The 23026-nt window shown below is 40.3% G+C and overlaps 1 long non-coding RNA gene across 1 annotated transcript in view; it reads right to left on the reverse strand.

The window, feature by feature from the left end:
* LOC137761619 (uncharacterized) overlaps nucleotides 1-23026 on the reverse strand; it is a 210627-nt gene that overhangs the window by 61324 nt on the left and 126277 nt on the right. Inside the window, exon 2 of the long non-coding RNA XR_011073434.1 lies at nucleotides 15146-15336. This is a non-coding gene — a long non-coding RNA (uncharacterized lncRNA). The remainder of the gene's footprint in view (nucleotides 1-15145; nucleotides 15337-23026) is intronic.

A 23026-nucleotide genomic window follows, 5' to 3' on the forward strand; every position in this document is an offset into this window, starting at 1 on the left:
TCCCCAGTAGGTGCTTAGACATTTCTTTTGTTTTCTGGCCCCATATTCCTGTGATCTTATTTAGGAAAAACTTACACTTGGAAGTCCAAACTTAGAAACCAGATATATTCAGGGGTTATGACTCAGGTTACTAAATAATTTTTCTCTTTAGAAATTTAGTAGTGACTCACTCTGTTCATTAAAGAGCAATAAAAAATTACCATGGAACTCTGAAAAGAAATACAGAATTTAAGAACCGAATTAAGGCTGGTTATATTTGTAGTCATGAGCATTTCTTTTGGAAACACTATAATTTAGCCCTCCCCAGTTGGGATTTATTCTTGTGGCATTACAACTCTCCATCTACCGAGAAGCAGAACAAAAGACCATTTGAGTAGGAAGCAGATGTGTATCTTCTGGAGCTTAACACCACTGGCTCAAATCTGACGGTGAAAATTTACAGCCCTGGCTGTGACAGGGAGTCCTCCTCCCCAGCTGAGGGAGTAGAATTGCTAAAGTGTTAGTGGCCAAAGGGGGCTGGTCAGGGAAGGAAGGAGACTGAGTCTTCACCGGGAGGAAATGAACACAGAGATTATCAGTGGATGATATAATCAAAAACTCATACACCAGTATCCAAGTTTTATTACACTACTGAGGAAAACAGCTCATTTATATTGGATTTCCTGTCCTTTTTTTCTTAATAAGGGGAATCACATATCTATGAGTCATCGTGACTATTATAGATTTGATGGGACATTTTACCGTGATAATGTATGTGACTTTTTAAAAAAGGGATCAAAAGCTACAATAATTGCGTGCCTCTTTATTTATTGACAGAATAGTAAAAAGATGAGTTGATATGTTCCCCATTTTTCATGTTTCTTGAAATAGCCTTGACTCTTTCCAGTAGGCACATATCTCTGCTTAACAGTAACATACAAAACTTAATAAACAGGGAAAAAGCACTATGGGAATAGACCATAATAAAGACAAATGGAATCCATATTTCAAAAGTTGGCAAGAGCTAACAGATATGCTCTCATATTTTTATTTGTGTAATAAAATGTTCTGTATTCAGAGTCATTTCTTTCCTTGTTATTTCTCATCTTGAGTAGAAGCCATAAACACTTCAACAAACAGAAAGTACGTAGATTGAATGTTCAGTTCATGTTGCTTAAGTCTTTTATGAAGTACTACTTAATGTTGAAATGGCAAAATATTGTTTTAATGAGAAGCCTCAATTTGTTTTCTAGAAAGATCACTTACACAAAATATTCTTTGGAATATTATAACCATCAATTAGTCCTTTTTGAGTATCCAGTACTTAGGAGCCGTACTGAAAAAAATAAAGGGGTGGAATGAGCATTACAAAGGTGAAGCTGTTTTTTAAAGGGCCGAGGCATGCTTATGAGACAAAGTAAAGAACTGAGCATTTTCAAAACTGTATCACCAAAGCAAAATTAAAACCTGACTTGGACTTCAGGGTAGTATGCAAATAGCCTTTCATCAATTGGCCTCACATCTTTTGCAAACAAATCTACAATTTTTCTCCAACCTAACATTATACTTCGGAGTGTGATAATTACGTCCAACTTCTGAGAAAGAGCAGACCTTGGAAAATGTCTAATGAATAGAAGATTTTCTGGACAGCAGGTTTAGAAACCCAGACATTAACAGTGCACTCGGGTCTATGCCCAAAGAAGTCCCTATTATCTGTTATCAGTAGAACCTCGGTATGGATTGGGTTTTCCAGAAGTGGGATGGGCTACCAAGATCAGCGTACTCCCCACCTAGCTTGGCCTTCAATGATCTCCTATGCTGTGTCTAGGGAGCTGGCCAGTGCTGACTGCTGCAGAAAACTTACCCCAGTAAGTAGAGTGAGGCTGAAAAAACTTACCTGGAGACTGAACCATTGTCCTCCTCAAATCTGTGGTCTAACTTACTGCTAATCAGCCACAAGGAGGACATATGGACAAACTTTGTGACAAGGGGGACTTGATACCAAATCGAATAAAAAGAAATCACTACCCAAGAGAACATGTAGAGACAGCTAGTCAATCATTTGACAAATGTAAGAAGATTACTCTACAGACTCACTGAACATGATGAAATCCAGACCACGTCAAATAAATTTTTCCTGGTTAAGTCCCAATTCTTACAGCAGAAGGTCCCTCCTCAAACTGAAAGATGTTATCAGTGAAGCAATGGAGAAAAATGATAAAAAATGATCATTTGGGTTCTGTGTACACACTATTGTCAAAGCTAATCAATTGCCTAAGTAAGATGAACTGGCTTCCTTAGAGTTATTAACACTCGTATGAAACAATAACTTAGATTTCACAAGGTTGAATGAGTTTCACATAACAAAACTTTCTTGGGAAACTGAATGGACACCACCATGTATCAGTACCCACAATAATGACTTCTTCCATATATAATGAATCCTCATAACTTTAAACAGAAGTTGGTCCAATACCTGGGTCCAAGTTCATAGTGGGCTCTTCCAAAACTGGTTCCCATGGGATGAGAACATTTACACCATATGTACATTTTGTGTAGCTCCATTTCCTCTGGAGTGAGCCCAAACTGTTCTGGATGCCTTGGCTAGTGGTGAAATGGATGCAAGCATGTCCTATAGGAAAACGCTTCAGCCCCTGCCTTATCCTAATGAATGCAATTAACCACCACCATAGCATTTGAATTATTAATGCTCCCTAATAGGGTGGATAAAGTGTCTCTGGAGCAAAGCTGCTCGGAGTTCTGCTAAAGCTCATGCCAAATTTAATTTAAAAGTTCATCTTGAAGAGAGACAATGCTGGCATTGTGTTACATTGATTTAAAACAAGTCTGTCCTAAGGATTTTCTTCATCCTTATCTGCAGTAATAGAATATGAAAGAGAGAGAGAGGGGAAATATCAAGTGCTGGAAAATATCTTTCTCAGAAACTATAGCAGACGGGTCACAACATTTTTAAACAATGATAGTAACATTTATTATATCAAAGCCATTTTATGTTTTATTTGGAACTCTGGCGCCTTTTTTTTTTTCAAGTTCCCATAACATGACAGTAATTATAGCCATCAAGATGTTCCCTAGAAGATAGCAGTCCAAAATCCAGATGCTGCTTCCCCGTTGTCCCATCACTGGAGCTCAGAGTGTGCGCATTACATCATGGTGTAGTTTATTTTAAAAGTGCTTTAAGAATGTAATGATAGTAATTGTAGACAGGGAAAATTAATGGGGACCATTGCCGGTCTGCAAATTCCATTTATAAAACACTCCCACTGCTCAAAAAGAGAGTGGTTTCTTGTTAACAGAGGCTTCAAAATACAATTTGGAGGATGTATTAAATAAACTCTGTGCTAAAGTCATTTTCAGCTGGGTCCTGTGTGTACATATTTCCCTCTCACTTCACCACTAGTTCACCACACGACTTTCCCTGAGAGGATACGAGATTGAACAGAGAAACAGAGGGTGCGTGTTCCCATGCAAAAACTACCATGGCTGCAGAGCAAGGGCAGGTTAAGTGGTAGAGCTGGTCTCAGGCCAATGAACACATACACAGTGTGTAAAACAAAGAGAGAGCTGACAAGGTCCACACATGCCTACACCCATACATCCAGCCATGTTCCTTTAACAACACATTATGCCTGGATTTTAGTGATTTGGAGGGTTCCATAGTTCACCAATGGTACACGGTAGACATCCAAACCAAAGGCATGCTCTTCCCTCTAGCTTTATGGCACAGGACAGATGTCCCTACTCAACACTCCTTCTTTTGTGTTCCTTAAATCTATCACCTTCCTCCCGTTGTCTGACTTTAGTGAAAATAAAATAACCTCCTCACGATTGCTTTTCAGATCCTGGTCATGATGGAATCAGCTGTTCGAAAGGCAATAGTTTTGCCCTGTGAAGTGGTCGAGGGAATTCCAGTTGTTTCTGAAGTCTCAAGGGAGAGCATAGAGAAGAGACCACATTTGGTAAACCTCCCCTTCATTCAAATTTCAACGAAACAAAACAAAATATTAAAGCTTCTCCATCCAGAAATTAGTTTTAAGAGTGTTTTATGCCAAGTTGATGAACCAGTATTTGTACCCCAAGGATGGCAACCTCTCTCATTACCTGCAGCATCAAGTCTCACACACAGGAAGGTCTCTACGCCTACCCCAATCACAGTGCACAGATGAGCAATTTGCTTGACTCCCAAGGTAAGCTCGTGGACCAGAACTGTAGCCTCCACCCTTGAGCACCAATTGCCTTTTAAGGCATCTGACACTAAATTTAAAATAAGAGGAGGAGGGGAAGGAAAGTGAAACCAGAATGAGGACAAATGCACATGGACATAATAGTGCCTACTGTGTACCAGTCACTTGTTTTTTTCATTGTTGTATTTTTTATTTTTCTCTATATCTTGGGCTTTGGTCTTTAGTGGAAGTTTGGGATTTTTTAAATTTTTTTATTGGAGTATAATTGCTTTACAATGTTGTGTTGGTTTCTGCTGTACAATACAGTGAATCAGCTATAAGTATATATAAATCCCCTCCCTCTCGGACCTCCCTCTCCCCTCATCCGTCCCATCTAGGTTATCACAGAGCACTGAGCTGAACGCCCTGTATCGTGCCAGTCACTTTTTAACAAGCTTTAAAGTTGTTATCTACTCTCTACAACAATCCTGTGAGGCAGGTATTATGAACACTGTTTTATGCATCAAGAAACTAGAGATAGAAAGATAATGCTGCTAGTGTAATGGTTAGTAGTCACATAACACTTAAATGTGTTCCAGGCACTGGTCTAAGCCCCTTCCATCTGACAGATATACTTTTCATCACAACCCTGTGGAGGTAGAGACTATTACTTTCTCCATTTTATACCTATTCCCTGAGCAGGTAAAATGAACACTTCAACAACTCTCTCCTCAAAAACACTCTAGGACCCCGAGCTTTTCTTCCTTAACACGCACCAATGCAGAAAACCCAGGCACACCCAGCCCTTCATACCAACTCCAGATCACTACTCCTATCTATGTTGTGCTCCCCTTACCCATGGGAAATTTATGTTCTCTCTCTGACCTCAGTAAAGCAGCCAGACAAGTCTGAGCTAATAAACTATCCTGTATTAACTGGTGTTGGTTGAGGAGGATATGAAAACGAACAGTAGTTCATTCACCTATTAACACGAGGAGCTGGCTGTACAGTAACCTATCCTGTGCCACACACTTCAGTAGGCTATGCGTGCATTCACCCATCAGAAATTTACATGAGCCATCTCATTCTATCTTTACAGCAATTCTGAGAAGTAGGACTTTTTTTTCCCGTTTATTTCTTTATTTTATTGAAGTAGGGCTGATTTCCTAGGACTTTTTATGTGCATTTAACATATGAGAAAGCTGGGGTCCATGTTGGTTAGGTAAATTACCCAAGGTAGCAAAGTTAACACCAGCTAAGGTCAAACACTGGATAAACTAAGGAGTTAATAAATAGATGAATCCAAAGCCTCTACCTGCCCCACTGTACCTTTCATTCACTCAGTCAACAAGTACTTCTCGAGCATGTCTTATTTGTCAGGCACTCTTAGGCACTAGACACAGAAGAGGTCCTGACATCTAATTTTGATGGACAGAGGCAGAGAAGAAAGAAATGAGCCATCAGACCAACAAGAAAAATATCAGGCAATGATAACTACCATGAAGAGAAATAAAATAAGGTGTCAGAGACCGGTGGCTATTTCACGTTAGGGTTAAGTGGCAGTTGTGTGGGGTTCACGGGAGAGCATTCGAAGCCACAGGAAGGGCCATACAAAGTCCCTAAGAAGGAAAGGAGCTTTGACCAAAGGAAAGTTGGTAGGCAAGGGAACTCAGAGAGGGTGCAAGTCTCACTGGGTGTGGTAATCCAGGGTAGGAAGTCTGGAGTTTGTTCTGAGGGCAGTGGGGAGCCCTTGGAAGCTTTTAACCAGGGGAGTGTCAAGGCTTGATTTCTTTTTTCTTTTTTTTTTTAAGATTTTTTGATGTGGACCATTTTTAAAGTCTTTATTGAATTTATCACAACATTGTTTCTGTTTTACATTTTGGTTTTTTGGCCCCGAGGCTTGTGGGATTTTAGCTCCCTGACCAGGGATCGAACCCAATCCCCCCTGCATTGGAAGGCAAAGTCTCAACCACTGGACCGCCAGGGAAGTCCCTTGATTTCTTTTTTAAAGACTTCCCTCTGCCATACCATCCGCTGTTCGGGGCCCCGTGTCTTTCTCCTCCCACTTACTTCTCCCAGTCCAAACCCACCTGGACCCTATATCTCATTGTCAGGGCATTTCCTCACTTTAATGGGTATAAAAATTGGAAAGTGGCTGGTAAACTATTTCCTACTTAGGAGTAACTGCCTGATAGTTACTTAATGTGTCACTCCTCCTGGATGTACCTGGGTTATACTTAAGGATAATTGTGTCCGACTCAGTGACATGCTAGTTAGAGCTTTCTGTTGCCCTCGTGTCAAACCATACAGGCAAACTCCTGCTGCACCCACCCCGAAGCCAGCCTTGACCACCCCCTGATGCTGATTACCTGACTACCCCACTCTGATAAGGATCACCATGATAACTAGGGATTCATTAAAAGGAGAACCTTGAAAAGCCCCATGTGATGAGGAAACTCCAGAGAGAGAGCATTTCTCTTGCATAAAATTCTTCTTTTATGTTACCTAAAAGGGAAAATAAGTGGGGGATATTGGGTGGAGGGCTGCCCCCTTATGAGCATAGGTCTTGAAGCCAGACAACTGCATTTGAATTCTGACCCAGACATCAACCGTGTAGCTTCAGACAAATAATTTACCAGCCCTAATTTCTTCACCTTTAAAATAGGATGACACTACTTCATAGCTTATTTTGTAGAAGTAATGGAATGATGACCACAGAGTATTTATTAAAAGGCCACATGGGGTCCACCTGTTGGTAGATGTTGAATAGATGGTGTTGGAGGTTGTAGTCATGGTAGTAGTTATTACTGCTGTTGTAGCAGCTGCTGCCTCTGTAGTCGTGGATATTGGGTGAGCAAATCATAAATGGGCCTCCATTTTTCCCTTTGAAAATTAAGAGAATCATACTAGATGATCTCTAAGACAGTTCCATCTCTAAAATGATTCAAGAGCCACTGAAATAAGGAAACTCTTAAATCTGAAGGGGAGACTTCAGTACCCAAGTAGAAAGTACGAGAAAGCATGCCCTGAAAATAAAGAGGGCAGAGAACTTTTCTGGGTGTTCCTTTAAGTGCATCCTCTGCCCCAAAGGCCAACTGTTTCTGCAGATGAAGTTTCTACACCCATAACCCTCCTCTGAGAGCAGCCAGTCAAGACACAATCGCCTCCCACCCTCCCTATCCCACACCTCTAGGTGGTCACAAAGCACCGAGCTGATCTCCCTGTGCTATGCGGCTGCTTCCCACTAGCTATCTATTTTACATTTGGTAGTGTATATATGTCCATGCCACTCTCTCACTTCATCCCAGCTTACCCTTCCCCCTCCCCATGTCCTCAAGTCCATTCTCTACATCTGCATCTTTATTCCTGTCCTATCCCTACGTTCTTCAGAATCGTTTTTTTTTTTTTTTAGATTCCATATATATGTGTTAGCATACGGTATTTGAGGGGATATGGGGATATATGTATACATATAGCTGGTTCACTTTGTTATACAGCACAAACTAACACACCACTGTAAAGCAATTATACTCCAATTTAAACATGTTAAAAAAAAAAAAAAAGACACAACTGCCCTTTGTGTCTCCATTCCCCACTAACTCCCTGCTTCAGAATCAGAGTCTAAAAGTCTCCAAAGCTGAGCTTACTAAAGCTGTTCGTTTCATGTGAGTTTATCTCCAAGATTTTTTTCCCTCTCTGGCCTCTCAAACTTTCCCCAATCTGTTATTGTTTAGAGCAAGATAAGTTTCCTTTTTCAAGAAGTCAGAGGAAGTACCTGTTGCCTGAGTTCTCTACTTGACCCATAGTCAGGCTTTGTAGGTTCTGAGGACACTTCCTGGTACTTGGTCCAGCAGGCCCTTGAAACTAAAGATCAGAAGACATAGGTGGAGGGCTTTCCCCTGGCCTAGTCCCAAGCAGTGACTCACGACTCCCTGAGCTCCCCCGGGGTTATGTTTCTCCTTCAGCATAGAGTTCTTTGATTCTATTGCAACCAGTTCATCCCAGAGACTGCTCAGAGCAACCCAAGTACTCAACTAAAAGGTGCCTTGAAGCAGTACCGCCCAGCCAGTCCCAAAGGAATTAATTTTAATATCATATGCAGATTTATTACCTCAAGAAATAAGCACTTCCTACTTCAAAAGGAAGCATAAGCATGCCTGGGAGACTTGTCTACAAAGTACCAAGAACTAATATATAGAGAGAGTCATCAGGCAAATGTTCTCCAGGGAAACTCCCTTATTCTCAGGAAAGCATGTGTAGTGCTCAAGGATAAGAAAAGTCTGTAAGAACATTCTTGGGAATTTCATCAAGGGGAGTTTTGCTAATGACTTCAAGAAACATTCTCCATTAGAAATAAATGGAGCCGTGGTCATTTCCCAATTGCATGTCGGACAATCCAGGCCAACCCTTAATGAGGCTCCAGGCCTCAAAGCCTGTCACCAAAACAGAAGCTTCCAAGGGCACAAATTAGAGTATTTGCAGACATTCATAAGGACACAAGAGGGCAGGTATGTTTATTTCATATAAAGGTCATCTACACTCTACCTGCCAACAAGTTGGGGAAGATTTGTTTTTAAGAATCCAGTTCCACACACCAATACATCAGCCATCTACTGGCTGCTTGATCTTTGACAGCTGTTTAACTTGTCAATAAATAATAATGATAATATAATAGTGTACCCACAACGGTACTGTTGTGAGGATTAAAGGGGATAACAGGTGATCATACTTTGTAAAATATCAATATTACGCTAACATGTTCATTTTTGTTCATTCATTTGACTAATATTTATTAAGAACCTACTCAGCAGCAGGTACTAACATAAGTGCTTGGAATATAACAGTGAACAAAATATTTTTTTAAACTGTGCTTATAGACCTTATATTCTTGAGGGAGTTTGGTAGTGGACCTACAATTATAATAAATACAATAGATAAGTAAATTACAGATTACAAGAAGATAAAGTGCTATAGGAAAAAACACAGTGAAGTAAGAGGGATTGGGAGCACCCATGAGGTGGGTGAAAATGAGAAACAGGATGGTCAGGACAGGCTTCAACCAAAGGTGACATTTGAGCAAAGACCTGAGAAAATTGAGGAAGTCAGTCAGGTAGAAAGCTCAAAAACAAGGTCCCCAGACACGTAGACCCAAAGGAGGAAGCACTTCTGACATTGAGAACCAGCAAGGGGGCCAATGAGGCTGGAACGGAGTGAGAATGGGGGGGAGGGGGGACAGTAGGTGAGGAAACCAGGTAGGTAACAAGTGGAAAGAGCACAGACCATGAGGTCCCCTTACTATTATGAGGACTTTGGTTTTCATCTGAGTAAGATGGGGAACCCTTTGCACAGAACATTGACATGAGCTAACTTTTAACTTTGTATTTTGTAATGATCACTCTGCCCACTCTGTTGAGAAAACACTGAGAGGCAGGAAGGCAGGAAGCAGAGAGATGAGTTAGGAATCTATTGAATATTCGAGATAAGAGAGGTCAGTGCCTGGACCAAAAGAGCAGTTGTGGGGATGGTGAAAAATGCTTGGATCCTGAATATTATTTTGAAAATAGAGCATTCAGGATTTCCTAATGGATACAGGATATGGGATGTGAGAAAGAGAGGGGAAGATTTGATGCCAACGTTTTTGGCCTGAGCAACTGAGATGGGCGAAGACTGTGTGAGGATTTGAAGGGAATAAGGTGATGAAGACTGAGGGTTTGAGGGGGAAATTAGGAGTTCAACCTTGAGCATGTAAGTTCAAAATATATAATTGACATCCCAGTGGAGATATAAAGTAGGCAGTTTGAGTATAGGAATCTGGAGATTCAGGAAAGAGGTCTGAAATGGACATAAAAATGTGGTTTTCCTAAGCCTAGGTTGTATTTATAGCCACAAGATCATATGAGCTCACCAAGTGTTGGTTGTAGATAGAGATGAAAAAGGATCCAAGAACTGAGCCCAGTGTTAGAAGTCAAAGAGAAGAGGACAAACATTCAAAGGAGACAGAAGGAGAAGCCAGTGAGTTTGCACAAAACCAAAAGAGAGTGGTATCCAGGGAGAAGAAAGTCTTTCCAGTGTCAAACAGTGCTGATAGGTCATTGGATTTAGCAAAATGAAAGTACTAGCAACCTCAACAAAAGCAGGCTTAGTGGAGTGAAGGAGTGAAGGTCCGACTGGAATGGATTTAAGAAAGCATGAGAGAAAAGAATTGGAGGCAGCAAGGAGAGACAAGACTTTGTAGGAGATTTTCTGCTAAGGAGAGCAAAGAGTTGAGATGCTCGTTGGAGGAGGGGGTGGAGTAGGGGATCAGAAGTAGGATTTTTTTAAGAAGAGTAATAATCACATGTTAATAAGCTCATGAAAATTACCTGGAAGAGAGAAAAATGACAATATAGTAGAGAGAACTGTGGAAGCAACACCTCAATTTTGCATGAAGGGACCAGTGCGTGAGTTTCCACACTGGCTTCAGAGAAGAGCAGAGATAGTTCATTTATGGTGAAATGCAGGAAGGCAGAGAATGTGGGTGCAGGTGGACACGCCATGGTGGGAATCTATGAATGTTGCCCTCTAATTATTGCTCCTACTCACTTACTGTGGACCCTGGTGATTCCCTGTTAATGTTAATTTGTTGGAATTAAAACCTTAAAGCTATATTTTGATAGAAAATCCTTTATAGGTATCTTTCCACCGTAGACCTGTTTTGATAGGAAAGGAAGGCAAAACGTTAGGATAAGTACAAAGAATACGAAGAGCTCCAGAAAGCCATCCCAAAGCACAACCCTCATGCATATCGAGAGTCAGGACTTCCAGGGAAAGGAGGTTGGAGAGAAACTATTTCAATTCATACATAGTTCTGCCAGGATCACGCTGCAGATAAGAGATCCCTGAATATCTACAAGCAATACTGTTCCTACCATAGCCCCATTTCCCCAAGCGACATGTGTTTTTTTCTGTCATTTTTTTCCTGACTGCAATACCAGCTAGAAGTGTTAACTAGGTCATTAGTTGTCTTAAGGAACCCCTAAATACATATTTAAATACATTAAAAGGACAAGATATTCCTTCTGAAAAACCTGCTTCCTAGGGAGAAATGGAAACAAGTTTATTGTTCGCTTTCTTCTGGAACATAAAACTGTCACTGAGACTGGCAAAAAAAAAAAAAAAAAAAAAAATGCACCACAAAGGTCGAAGTCCTCAGGGCGTGTGAGTAGAGAGGTGACTGCGTAGAGCCAGATGACGATCTCTGGGTGGTGGCAAAGTATGTGTTACTTCCTAGAAATGGTGTGTGGGGAGCTGGCCGAGAGGTTTATACCTGCCCCAGTGCCAAATGTCCTACTAGCAGGTCTGCACTGTAATGTTATGAACCAATCTAATTAAGGAAGAACGCACTGCACTTGGGAAACAACCATCATCCATAATTCATGAGCTCTAAGAACTGGAAGTAACACAGCAACCACTCCAGGAAAGAGGGAAAGAGCAGAAAAAGAGGGAGCAGAGGGGTTACAAAGGCTAATTGCCCAGAACTTGTCCTGCCTCCAGCTCTCTTTGCCTGATCTGCGTGCCATGCACACATCTGTGCCCTTAAGATTGCCATGGCGTAGACTGCCAACCCCTTTCCTGCACAACCTCCTTCCTAGCCCTGAGGAAGCCTCCACAATCATCAGAACCTTGTTACCCAACAAGATTTTATCTTACAGTTTTTTATGATCATAAAATATATATATATAACATTATATTTACCATCTTCACCATTTTTAAGTGTACAGTTCAATAGGATTAAGTAAGTAGGCATTGTTTAATGTCTAGAACTTTTTCATCTTGCAAAACAGAAAGATGGTCCATTGCACACTAATTTCCTTCCTCTCTGCCCCCAGCCCTTGGCAATCATTTTCTACTTTCAGTTTCTGTGATATTTCATATGAGTGCAATCACAGAGTATTTGTCATTTTGTGAATCGCTTATGTCACTTAGCAAAATGTCCTTGAGGTTTATCAGTGTTGTGGCATGTGACAGGATTTCCTTCTCTTTTAAGGCTACATAATATTTCATTGAATGTATATACCACATTTTCTATAACCATTCATCCAACGATGAGCGTTTGGGTTGCTTCCATCTTTTGGCTATTGTGAATAATGCTGCAATGAACATGGGTGTGCAAATATCCCTTCAAGATGCAGTTTGAATCCTTTTGGGTATATACCTAGAAGTGGGATTGGTAGCTTATATGGCAGTTCTATTTTTAATTTTTTGAGAAGCCTCCATACTATTTTTCATAGTGGCTGCACCAATTTACCTTCCCACCAACAGTGCACAAGGGTTCCAATTTCTCTGATTGCTTGCTAACACTTATTATTTTCTTTTTTTTTTTTTTTGATAATGACCATCCTAATGTGTGTGAAGTGATATCTCACTGTGGATTTGATTTGCATTTCTCTTATGATTAGTGACATTGAGCATGTTTTCTTATGCTTATTGGCCATTTGTATATCTTCTTTGAAGAACTGTCTATTCAAGTCCTTTGCCTACATTTAAAAAAAATTGTATTGGAGTATAGTTGATTTATAATGTTGTGTTAGTTCACAGCAAAGTGAATCAGAGATACATATACGTATATCCACTCTTTTTTAGATTCTTTTCCCATATAGGTCATTACAGAGTATTGAATAGAGTTCCCTGTGGTATACAGTAGGTCCTTATTAGTTATCTATTTTATGTAGAGTAGTGTGTGTATGTCAATCCCAATCTCCCAATTTATCCCTCCCTCCCCCTTTCCCCTCGGTAACCGTAAGTTTGTTTTTTACATCTGTGACTCTATTTCTGTTTTGTAAAAAAGGTCATTTGTACCATTTTTTTAGATTCTACATATAAGTGGTATCATATGATATTTGTCTCTCTCTGTCTGGCTTATTTCACTCAGTATGACAATCTCTAGGTCCATCCATGTTGCTGCAAATGGCATTATTTCATTCTTTTTTATGGCTGAGTAATATTCCATTGTATATACGTGTCACATCTTCTTTATCCATTCCTCTCTCAATGGACATTTAGGTTGTTTCCTTATCTTGGCTATTGTAAATAGTGCTGCAGTGAATATTGGGGTGCATGTATCTTTTTGATTATAGCTTTGCCCACATTTTAATTGAGTTATTTGGGTTTGCTGCTGTTGTTGTAAGAGTCTCTTATATACTCTAGATATAAACCCCTTATGTATGATTTGCAAATATTTTTTCCCATTCCATATGTTGCCTTTCACTCTGTTGACTGTCTTCTTTGATGTGCAAAAGTTTTTAAGTTTAGTGTAATTCCATTTGTCTATTTTTGCTTTTGGGTCAAAGAGATCTTTTATAAGTAGAAAACTGGTCTGTCAGAAGCTGTGTCTCTAATGCCATCTCTTCTTCCCTAGAAAAGGATTGGGGGCAGTTGTTCAGCTGCTGCTAGCAGCTGATTCTCCAAGTGTGATATTTAGACTACTTCTTCCCATGTGCGTTCCAGGTTTTTAATCCTTCTTAGTGTTTACAATAGAGCAGTGCCTCATCTCTTGTTTCTGACATGAATAACAGATCTTTAATCAAACCAGATGAGCTCTTGGTAGTAGCTCATGAACAGATGCTCCCATCATCCTGTTTGCACTGGAGCAAGTTTTTCATCAATGAGCCACAGAGGTAGATAGTCCAGACTATCAGACCAAGTTGTCCTTCATAATTTGGCACCTGGCAAATTTGGCACCTATCTTCCATCCCCAACGGTCCCCTCTCTCCCAACCTTTTTCTAATGTTGTCTTTGCATACATGGCTTCTTCTGTCTGGAACATTCCACCAGCCCCCCCCCCCCATCTTTTTTGCCTCCATTCACCTGTAATGCCTAGATATCACTCAAGATTCAGCCCAAGGCCACCTCCTCCCTCATTCATACGAACCCACTCTCACCCCCACCCTCTGTCTGACTTGGCTACTCTTTTTCTGTTCACATAGCATCCTGTGCTTTCTCCTAATTTAGCACTTGCCACGTTGTCTATCACTATTCACTTACTCCCTGCTCTCTCCCACCATATGGGGAACACTGTGAAGGCATAAGCTATCTTCCTGGACTTTACATCCTCAACACTCAGGTCAGTTCTTGATACACAGTAGATCCTCATTCATCATAGAATGAACAGAATGAGAAAGACTAAGGCCTCCGGTTTGTTTTAATGTTTTTTTAAATGTCATTTAACTGACATAATGCCAAAAAATGTATGTTTTTTCTGTTACAACTAATAAATCAGGATGAAGAAGAAAAATGACATTCATACTGCATAACCAAAGAGGTATGGACAGAGAATATATCATTCTCTCTTCTTGCTCAGGGAGGGACAACTTTTGATTCTCACTAAAGATCCACAATCCATATGTGCAATTCCAAACCACAAAATCCCTGAACACTGCAAGTTTTTTGTAGCAATTTGGCCACAAAATCTGACCTCATTTCAATTTATACGACAACAAAACCTGACCTGAATGGATGTGACACTATTAGTAGTCTTTATTGATTTCACTTAGGAAAAATATTCATGCTTTATATTTGCTTAAGAAGTATTGCTGGTTAAAAAGTGCTACCCTTGGCCACATGGAAAGTGTTTTATAGTACAAGGTATACACACCGTATTATCTTTGTAATAACTGACAAATTCCAAAAGCATCTGGCCATTAGGAGCTTAAGTTTAGGACTGTGGCTGGGATTGAATACAATGCAAGAGCCCAAAGAAGCTTTGGATTCTCCTGTGTTGGGAACAGCTAGACAACAACACTTATTAAGCAACGATTGCCATCAAAAAAAAAAAAAAAATGAGTCTTCATTTCACTGCCCTCTACATTTTCCTTAACTAGGCAGCCTTTGGGTCTGTTTTCCATTTATTGTTCAGTCTTTGTTTATTGTACCGCTTTCATCACATGAACTGTTTCTACTGGGTACACACAGTTCTGCAATCAACATGGAGAAATAGTACTTACCTCAATTTCCCAGTTCAGGATCCCAGGCTCAGCAGAAATGCCTGTACCCGACACCCAGCAAAGAGCAAGCACATATCAAGGCCGCTTGGTGGTCTGAGCATAAGGATGTCAATAAGAACACGGGAATCCAGAGATGAGATTTTTACCCATTTTCTTGACCTCACATGGCCTCCCAGATTCTTGGGACCTCTCTGAAAAAAAGAAAAGAGTCCAACAAGTGACTGAATGGAATTTCTACTTGTCAGGCAAACTGGGAGCTTTGATGTAGGAAATAAAAAAGTGTATAGTCTTGCCCATTTGAGCTGGTAGACTGAGATTTGTGTAATTAGATGGGAGAGTTTTATTCTATGGACTTAATTCCTCCACTTGCCTTATTCTGTCCCCCGTTACAAATTCTAAGGAGGGAATTCTGATTAGGCCCCTGCTGCCTGGCTCTTGATTTGATCCCTGGAAATGCCCCCAAATGAATTATTTTGAAGTACCAACAGAGCATAAAACATGCAAGTACAGTATAACCTATGAGTGCGAAGTAGAATTTACACTTAAACAATGTATATTTATGATGTTCCTCTCCTTCCTCCAATGGGGAACGGAATCACTTCTGTATACTTAATCAGAACACATTCTAAATCACACCATGTAACAGGCCTTGTGGCAGTCTATGATAGCCAAAGTATATAAAATATGATGAAGTTAAGAAGTTGCAGCTGAACCAACAATATATCCTCCTGGAAGGAAGACATTAAATAAATCTTCACTCTTTTTTGATAGCCTATTAAAGTTCCTTAAGAGCTCCAGTACATTTGACTACATTTTTTTAGCCATAGTGCCTTAAACAAGCTTTGGTCATCATAAATATAACACCGAAAAAAAGCAAAAACAAAGAATTAGCAATTAAATGTGTCTCTTGCTGGGACCAGTCAATGAACAGGACCTTCCTCCAAAGGGAAGTAAAGGATTACACAAAAAGCCAGGCTATATGGGAATCATTTTTTTATTTCTTTATCCATTTGTGGGGATTTAAGGCCAAGTTTTTATTCTTGCTTGGCAGGGTGGGAGGGCAACACCTTCTGATAAAGACAGGATCATTTTTCTTCATCAGGTAATATCTCTAACAGAAACACTGATGGAGAAATTTCATCTCACCCTGAAGTTAAATTTAGTTTCATTTGTTAAGCAAATGGTTTAATTAAAACAATTCATAGTGCTTTTCATATAATAGCTTTTTTACCCTAAACATATTAAAACTAGGAATTTAGGAAGATAGAAACTCAGTAACTACTGAGGAAAGAAAAGGAGAAGAAACAAATACAAATGAATAAAATTTCATTTCATATACATTTTCTTTTATAAAATATCACAAAAACAATACATCAGCTAAGTATATAACCAAAGTAAAGTGAAATCACTAAAAAACATTCTTCAGTCAGCTGGTTGGTGCTTCTGTCAGGCGCCCCATAATATTTTTAGTTAAGTAATAGACACTGAGTAAAATAAGTGATCCAAGCTTCTTTGGGACACAAACAAAATTTTTATCACCAATTACTTTTCTTATATTTTTTAATGGCCACAGACAGGTATTTATTACAGCTGGATGCCACATACGTCAGTAACATACTGTGACAGCCAGAGGAGTTTAAAATACTGGCATAGATGTTAACGGTATTGGGACAGAAGGTAGAGGTGAGAAAGAGCAGGCCAGATAAAACCTGCTAAGGAGAATAGAGCTTGGAGTAAACACAAATATCGCTAACCCAAAAGAACAAACAAGTCATATGATAGTGACTTCAAATTAGCAGAGCTTCCCTTGACAGAGCTAAGTGGGAAGACCAGAGCTGAAGGAGTAACCACAGAGCTGAAGGGAAGCCACTCTCACAGTAAATCTCAAGCCTGGACCCGGACAGGTTAAGGATGAGGCATGGAGGTGCTGCCTACAGGAGGAGGCTGAAATGCTGAACTTGGGAGTGTTGGGGGATAAGCTCCAGTCAGAACACTGGGAACTGACAGGGTGCCCTCTTACTATTCCAAAATGGTCAAAATGACCATGCAAAGCATGGCCACTGGTAGGCTGAAGCCATAGAGGTGGGGGAAGGAACTGAAAAGGGAGAGGAATGGAAACCAACAAACAGAAACCCAGCTATTGCAGACCCATCCAAGTTCTGGTGGGTTAACCCATAAGTCTACACATGTCAAGAAATGTCTCTTATGTACTCCACACTGGGCTGAGTCTTGACACATAGGACTTTGTTTCATATCCCAAATAAAGATACTAATTTATAATTTCAAAATTACAATGTTAAGCTCCAGGAGGACAAGGGATTCTCTAATATATCCTCCAGCTACTTGTAGGCTGAAGCCATAGAGGTGGGGAAAGGAACTAAAAAAGAAGAGCACACCACGGTGGAAAGAACGTGAGCCTGGTTGACTGGAAACGTAGGCTGTAGTCCTTTCAGCTACTCACTGTCTCTGGGCCCTTCCGCAAGTCACTTGTCCTTGGTCTAAGCTTTCCGGTCTGTACAACAGTAGCGTGGGACCATTGCATTACTTTCTAACATGATTTCACAAAACACTAGACCCACAGAAATTGTTTCGAGAAACTTTTTTTTTATAAACTTGGAGTCGTCAAAAATATTTGGAAAATGATGCATGTGCTAACCTCATCAGTGGTGCACGGTGCACACAAGCACGTAAAAACTGAGAAGTCTCACACCAAAGAAGACTTGTAAGACAGTTTTACCCAGCATTTCCCAAATCTCTTTGGCCTTAGAATGCTTTGTTCCATGAAGCATCTTTTAACCTAAGTTTCACATATGTTTCTATGAGGCTCTGAGTGGAGAAGCATAGAAAAGGCTGGAAGCCCAAACTTGCAGTTAATCTACTAACCCCAGGACTGTAAGGTTAGTATTGAGTGATCTGAATCTTGAACTCCCATGAGGAAGTACAGCACAAGTAGTTAATCAGGCAACTCCTAGCTAATGATTATGGAGACAATGGAAATCAATGAACAGAAATCCAGCTCTTACAGACCCATCCAAGTTCTGGTGGGTTAACCAATAAATCCATGCCAAGAAATGTCTCTTTCGCACCCACACTGTGCTGAGTCCTGACATGTAGGATTTTATTTTATATCCCAAATAAAGATACAAACTTATAATCTCAAATTTACAATTTTAAGCTCCAGGAGGACAAGGGATTCCCTAATGTATCCCCAGAGCCCAGGTGTTGACATAGAGTAGATTTATTCACTTATGAATGAAAGTTCCAATGGACAAATATTTATAAAGATGCATTACGTATAATTCCATCCTCCATGGAATTTAAAGCCTGTTTAAAATAACCTCAAAATAGCTTCACTTATTGTCAAGCTAATAACAATTGATGCTAAATGATCATGAAAACACGCTGATTTTCAGCCAGAATATAATGCAGTTATTGACTCTCTCCAAGTACATTACTATACCCACAGTACATTGGTACATACAGAACTTTAGATAAAAAGATAATATATTAATAATGAGAAGGATGAAATTCCACTCAATATAAAGGAGATTCAGAACAGACTGACATGTTATTAATTATAACTGGCTACAGAAACAAAATAATTACAAAAGGAGAGAAATAAAGTCACCAAAATAGGTATTCCCCAGTTCTTTCTGTTATTGTCTTTAAAGGAAGAAAAAAGCAGATTTGGGTTTGTTTTGCAAATAGAAAGCCCAAAGAAGTCCCTGAATTATCTGTAAGCACCTTGGGAATAGCCTGTGTAAGGAATTCACAGTCTGCCCACAAGCTCTACGACTGGTTCCCCAGCCAGAGACATAGCCCAGCCCTTGGCAATCAACTCATGCTACAGTGGCCATCAGTCACTTGCTCCTATTCAAAAAGGTCCATTTTTGGACGTTTACAATAAAGGTTATTGAAATTAATTTTTATTTCTTTAAAATGTCTTGGTCCCCTTGGCTTTTTCTCCTGCATAGATTTGTGTAGAAGCCTTCACTTCCTTCTGGCCTCCCCAGCCTGCTCTTAGGCACCCCATCTCCTTAAGCTGGGCTGATACAGGCCATTCTCACATTCTCAGCTTTATCCCAAAGGCAGTTTCATGTGCTCTCCGCCCCTGTTAAGTGCTCTGCTCCAGTTCTTCTCCAATTTCAATATGAAAAGCAGAACAGATGTCCCTATAGAACACGGTGATCACCTCATAAGGCCTGCAGCCTGGAACATAAAATACTTCTGGTTTCTCAGTTTCCTCTCAGTCTGAACAGATTACGAGTAGGGCACTTAACATCAAAAGCCAGAAGGACCAAACCATGGCTTTGAATGAGAAGTAGAAGCAAAAGTCATGAACTACTTCCAAAAATTGTGAGTTTTTGGAGTCAGAAGTCTAATGTGGGTCTGATCATCAGAATATTCCGAAATACAGAAAGCAGGAAGTCAGCCTCTATTTAAAACATGACTTCACAGCATATGGATTTTGACTGTATGAAATGAAAACAAGACAGAAGCTTGGGTGAACTGCTCAAGTGTTATCTGTCTCCAAGAGAGGTACAAAGTATCTCTTCCTTCCAACTCTTCCAACTCATTAATAGATCACATACAGCTCAGTAGCAAGATATGTGAGGTTTTCCACTTCAGAGGATACTTGGATCTAGAAGGCCACCGAATCAGCACTTCCTTACTGATACGTGTTAGAGGACCCCAGTGCATTTTTTGCTTCAACAGAAGAACAGTCTAAGAGGAAGTCAAAATTTTGAAAAAGGTTGCTTGTGAGCACCATTATGATTCTCACTCCTATCCACCATTCTCAGAGTCATGCCCTATCACTGTACCGGCTTGCCACTTGCAGGATATAGAGGAAGGTCCAACTTTCCCTACCACTCACTGTTCAATCAAGGGAGCAAACTCCCTTTGCCAAGCATTTCTCTCTTTCTTCTTAACCAATACAAAGAACAAGATTAATGATCCTTTGCTTTTACAAAGCACTCTGAGTTTAAAAAGCAGTTTAACATGCTTAATCTTTTCTGCTGAGATAACTGGCCACTTTTATCTATTTTCTCACTCCTTGTGATTGGCAAGAATGCCATTGCTTTGATCAGATGAAATTCACTCATGTTCAGCTCGGGATGAGACTTATACCATTTCCTGTTCTGTTAGGTTGATTACCTCTTGGTTGCATTCCCCCAATATTACATTTAGAGTCTGTTCCTGCTTTATGCAATGTGCTTAAATTCCTGCTAGAGAATTGCAGATTCCCAAAATCCAAGACTAAGTCTATTTGCTGCCTCCAAGTGTGAAAAAACAATAATACTAATTAACAGCATGAGACTTCCGTCTTTCCTCTCTACTCTGTGAACAGCCAAAAGCTCCCCCCACCCCTCCAATTTGGTGAAAGTCACAAATCTTCCTTGAGTACCTTCTTTCCTAGGAGAAGAATACTTGGGGAAGAGGGGTAACAAATCAGGAACAATAATCTTCCTAGGCAGACTTTCTATCTTCCATTAGACCAGACCTCAAAAACTCCAGTGCCTACAGAGGCCGGAGAGGTCAGTGCAAGTGAGCAGAGAGGGTATGAACTACTAAGCGTGGTGGGGATTGTGGCAAACTAGTAAGTGCAGCCTTACACTTACTAGTAACAGCCCTCACAACATCCCCATCTCTTCAGTTCCGGCCAAGAGTTAAATTGAAATGCAGGTCCAGAGTCTCTAGATATTTAGATTTTCCATGAGGCTCCCAAAGTCTGGATATTGTAATGTGAAATTTCCCTATGTGTAAATGTTGGCAACTAATTAAAAACATTTCAAAACAACAGGAAGGCCAAAGAAAACATGTCCATGGGCCAGATGTGGCCTGTGAGCCTTGGTGTGCAACCTCTGTGATAGACTGAAGGGCTTTTTAAATTCACTAAGACAGTGGGGGTACATAAGGAGGAAAGGGAAATGGCACAGCCTCCTGGCTTCAGATGGAAGTTTAACAACCTGCGAGGAGGAAAGGTAGAGCCCTGGGGAAACCCTGGGCAAGCAGCCATCACTGGTTGGCCCAAGCCTTTTGGACTGACAATTGTTTCACTTTATCCAAGAAATTATCTCCTTACAATAAGTTAGGAGACAGAATTGGAAGTCTAATTTAAAGAGCATACCAGGATGGGCTTCCTGCGGGTTTAGCAGCCCTTCAGAGTTAGCAAGGTGGATTATTTTGTGCATTTACCATCTTACCCAGACTCTCTGACTTGACCAACTGAGAACAGGGAGGGCAGAGCTAATTGGCCGGCCATGAAAAACTGAGGAGGCACACCTACACCTCAAGTCTCTATGATGTCTTTTCAAGACATTTAAGAAGCATCAGCTATTTTTCAAGCATTGGAGATACAGAGATGAGCAAGTGGTGGCCCTCAAGAAGAATATAATATCAGGAAATTGCCATGTGGCTGACAGAGCCTTGGTGCTCCAGCCAGGTGTCAGGCCTGAGTCTCTGAGATATGAGATCCAAGTTCAGGATATTGGTCCACCAGAGACCTCCTAGCCCCACATAATATCAAACAGCAAAAGCTCTCTCAGAGAGCTCCATCTCAATGATAAGACCCAGCTCCACTCAACAACCAGCAAGCTACAGTGCTGGACACCCTATGCCAAACAACTAGCAAGACAGGAACACAGCCCCATCCATTAGCAGAGAGGCTGCCTAAAATCAAAATAAGGTCACAGACACCACAAAACACACCACCGGATGCGGTCCTGCCCACCAGAAAGACAAGAAGATCCAGCCTCATCCACCATAACACAGGCACCAGTCCCTCCACCAGGAAGCCTACACAACCCACTGAACCAACCTTACCCTCTGGGGACACACACCAAAAACAACAGGAACTATGAACGTGCAGCCTATGAAAAGGAGACCCCAAACAAAGTAAGTTAAGCAAAATGAGAAGACAGAGAAATACACAACAAATGAAGGAGCAAGGTAAAAACCCACCAGACCAAACGAAGAGGAAATAGGCAGTCTACCTGAAAAGGAATTCACAGTAATGATAGTAAAGATGATCCAAAATCTTGGAAATAGAATGGAGAAAATACAAGAAACGTTTAACAAGGACTTAGAAGAGCTAAAGAGCAAACAAACAATGATGAACAACACAAAAAATGAAACTACAAATTCTCTAGAAGGAATCAATAGCAGAATAACTGAGGCAGAAGAACGGATAAGTGACCGGGAAGATAAAATAGTGGAAATAACGACTGCACAGCAGAATGAAGAAAAAAGAATGAAAAGAATTGACGACAGTCTCAGAGACCTCTGGGACAACATTAAACACACCAACATTCGAATTATAGGGGTCCCAGAAGAAGAAGAGAAAAAGAAAGGAACTGAGAAAATATTTGAAGAGATTATAGTTGAAAACTTCCCTAATATGGGAAAGGAAATAGTCAATCAAATCCAAGAGGCACAGAGAGTCTCAAACAGGATAAATCCAAGGAAAAACATGCTAAGACACATATTACTCAAACTATCAAAAATTAAATACAAAGAAAAAGTATTAAAAGCACCAAGGGAAAAGCAACAAATAATATACATGGGAATCCCCATAAGGTTAACAGCTGATCTTTCAGCAGAAACTTTGCAAGCAAGAAGGGAGTGGCAGGACATATTTAAAGTGATGAAAGGGAAAAACCTACAACCAAGATTACTCTACCCAGCAAGGATCTCATTCACATTCGACAGAGAAATTAAAACCTTACAGACAAGCAAAAGTTAAGAGATTTCAGCACCACCAAACCATCTTTACAACAAATGCTAAAGGAACTTCTCTAGGCAGGAAACACAAGAGAAGGAAAAGACCTACAATAACAAACCCAAAACAATTAAGAAAATGTTACCGATAACAATGTTACC

This window comes from Eschrichtius robustus, chromosome 3, assembly GCF_028021215.1.
Source record: "Eschrichtius robustus isolate mEscRob2 chromosome 3, mEscRob2.pri, whole genome shotgun sequence".
In the NCBI taxonomy this organism is placed as follows: Eukaryota; Metazoa; Chordata; class Mammalia; order Artiodactyla; family Eschrichtiidae; genus Eschrichtius; species Eschrichtius robustus.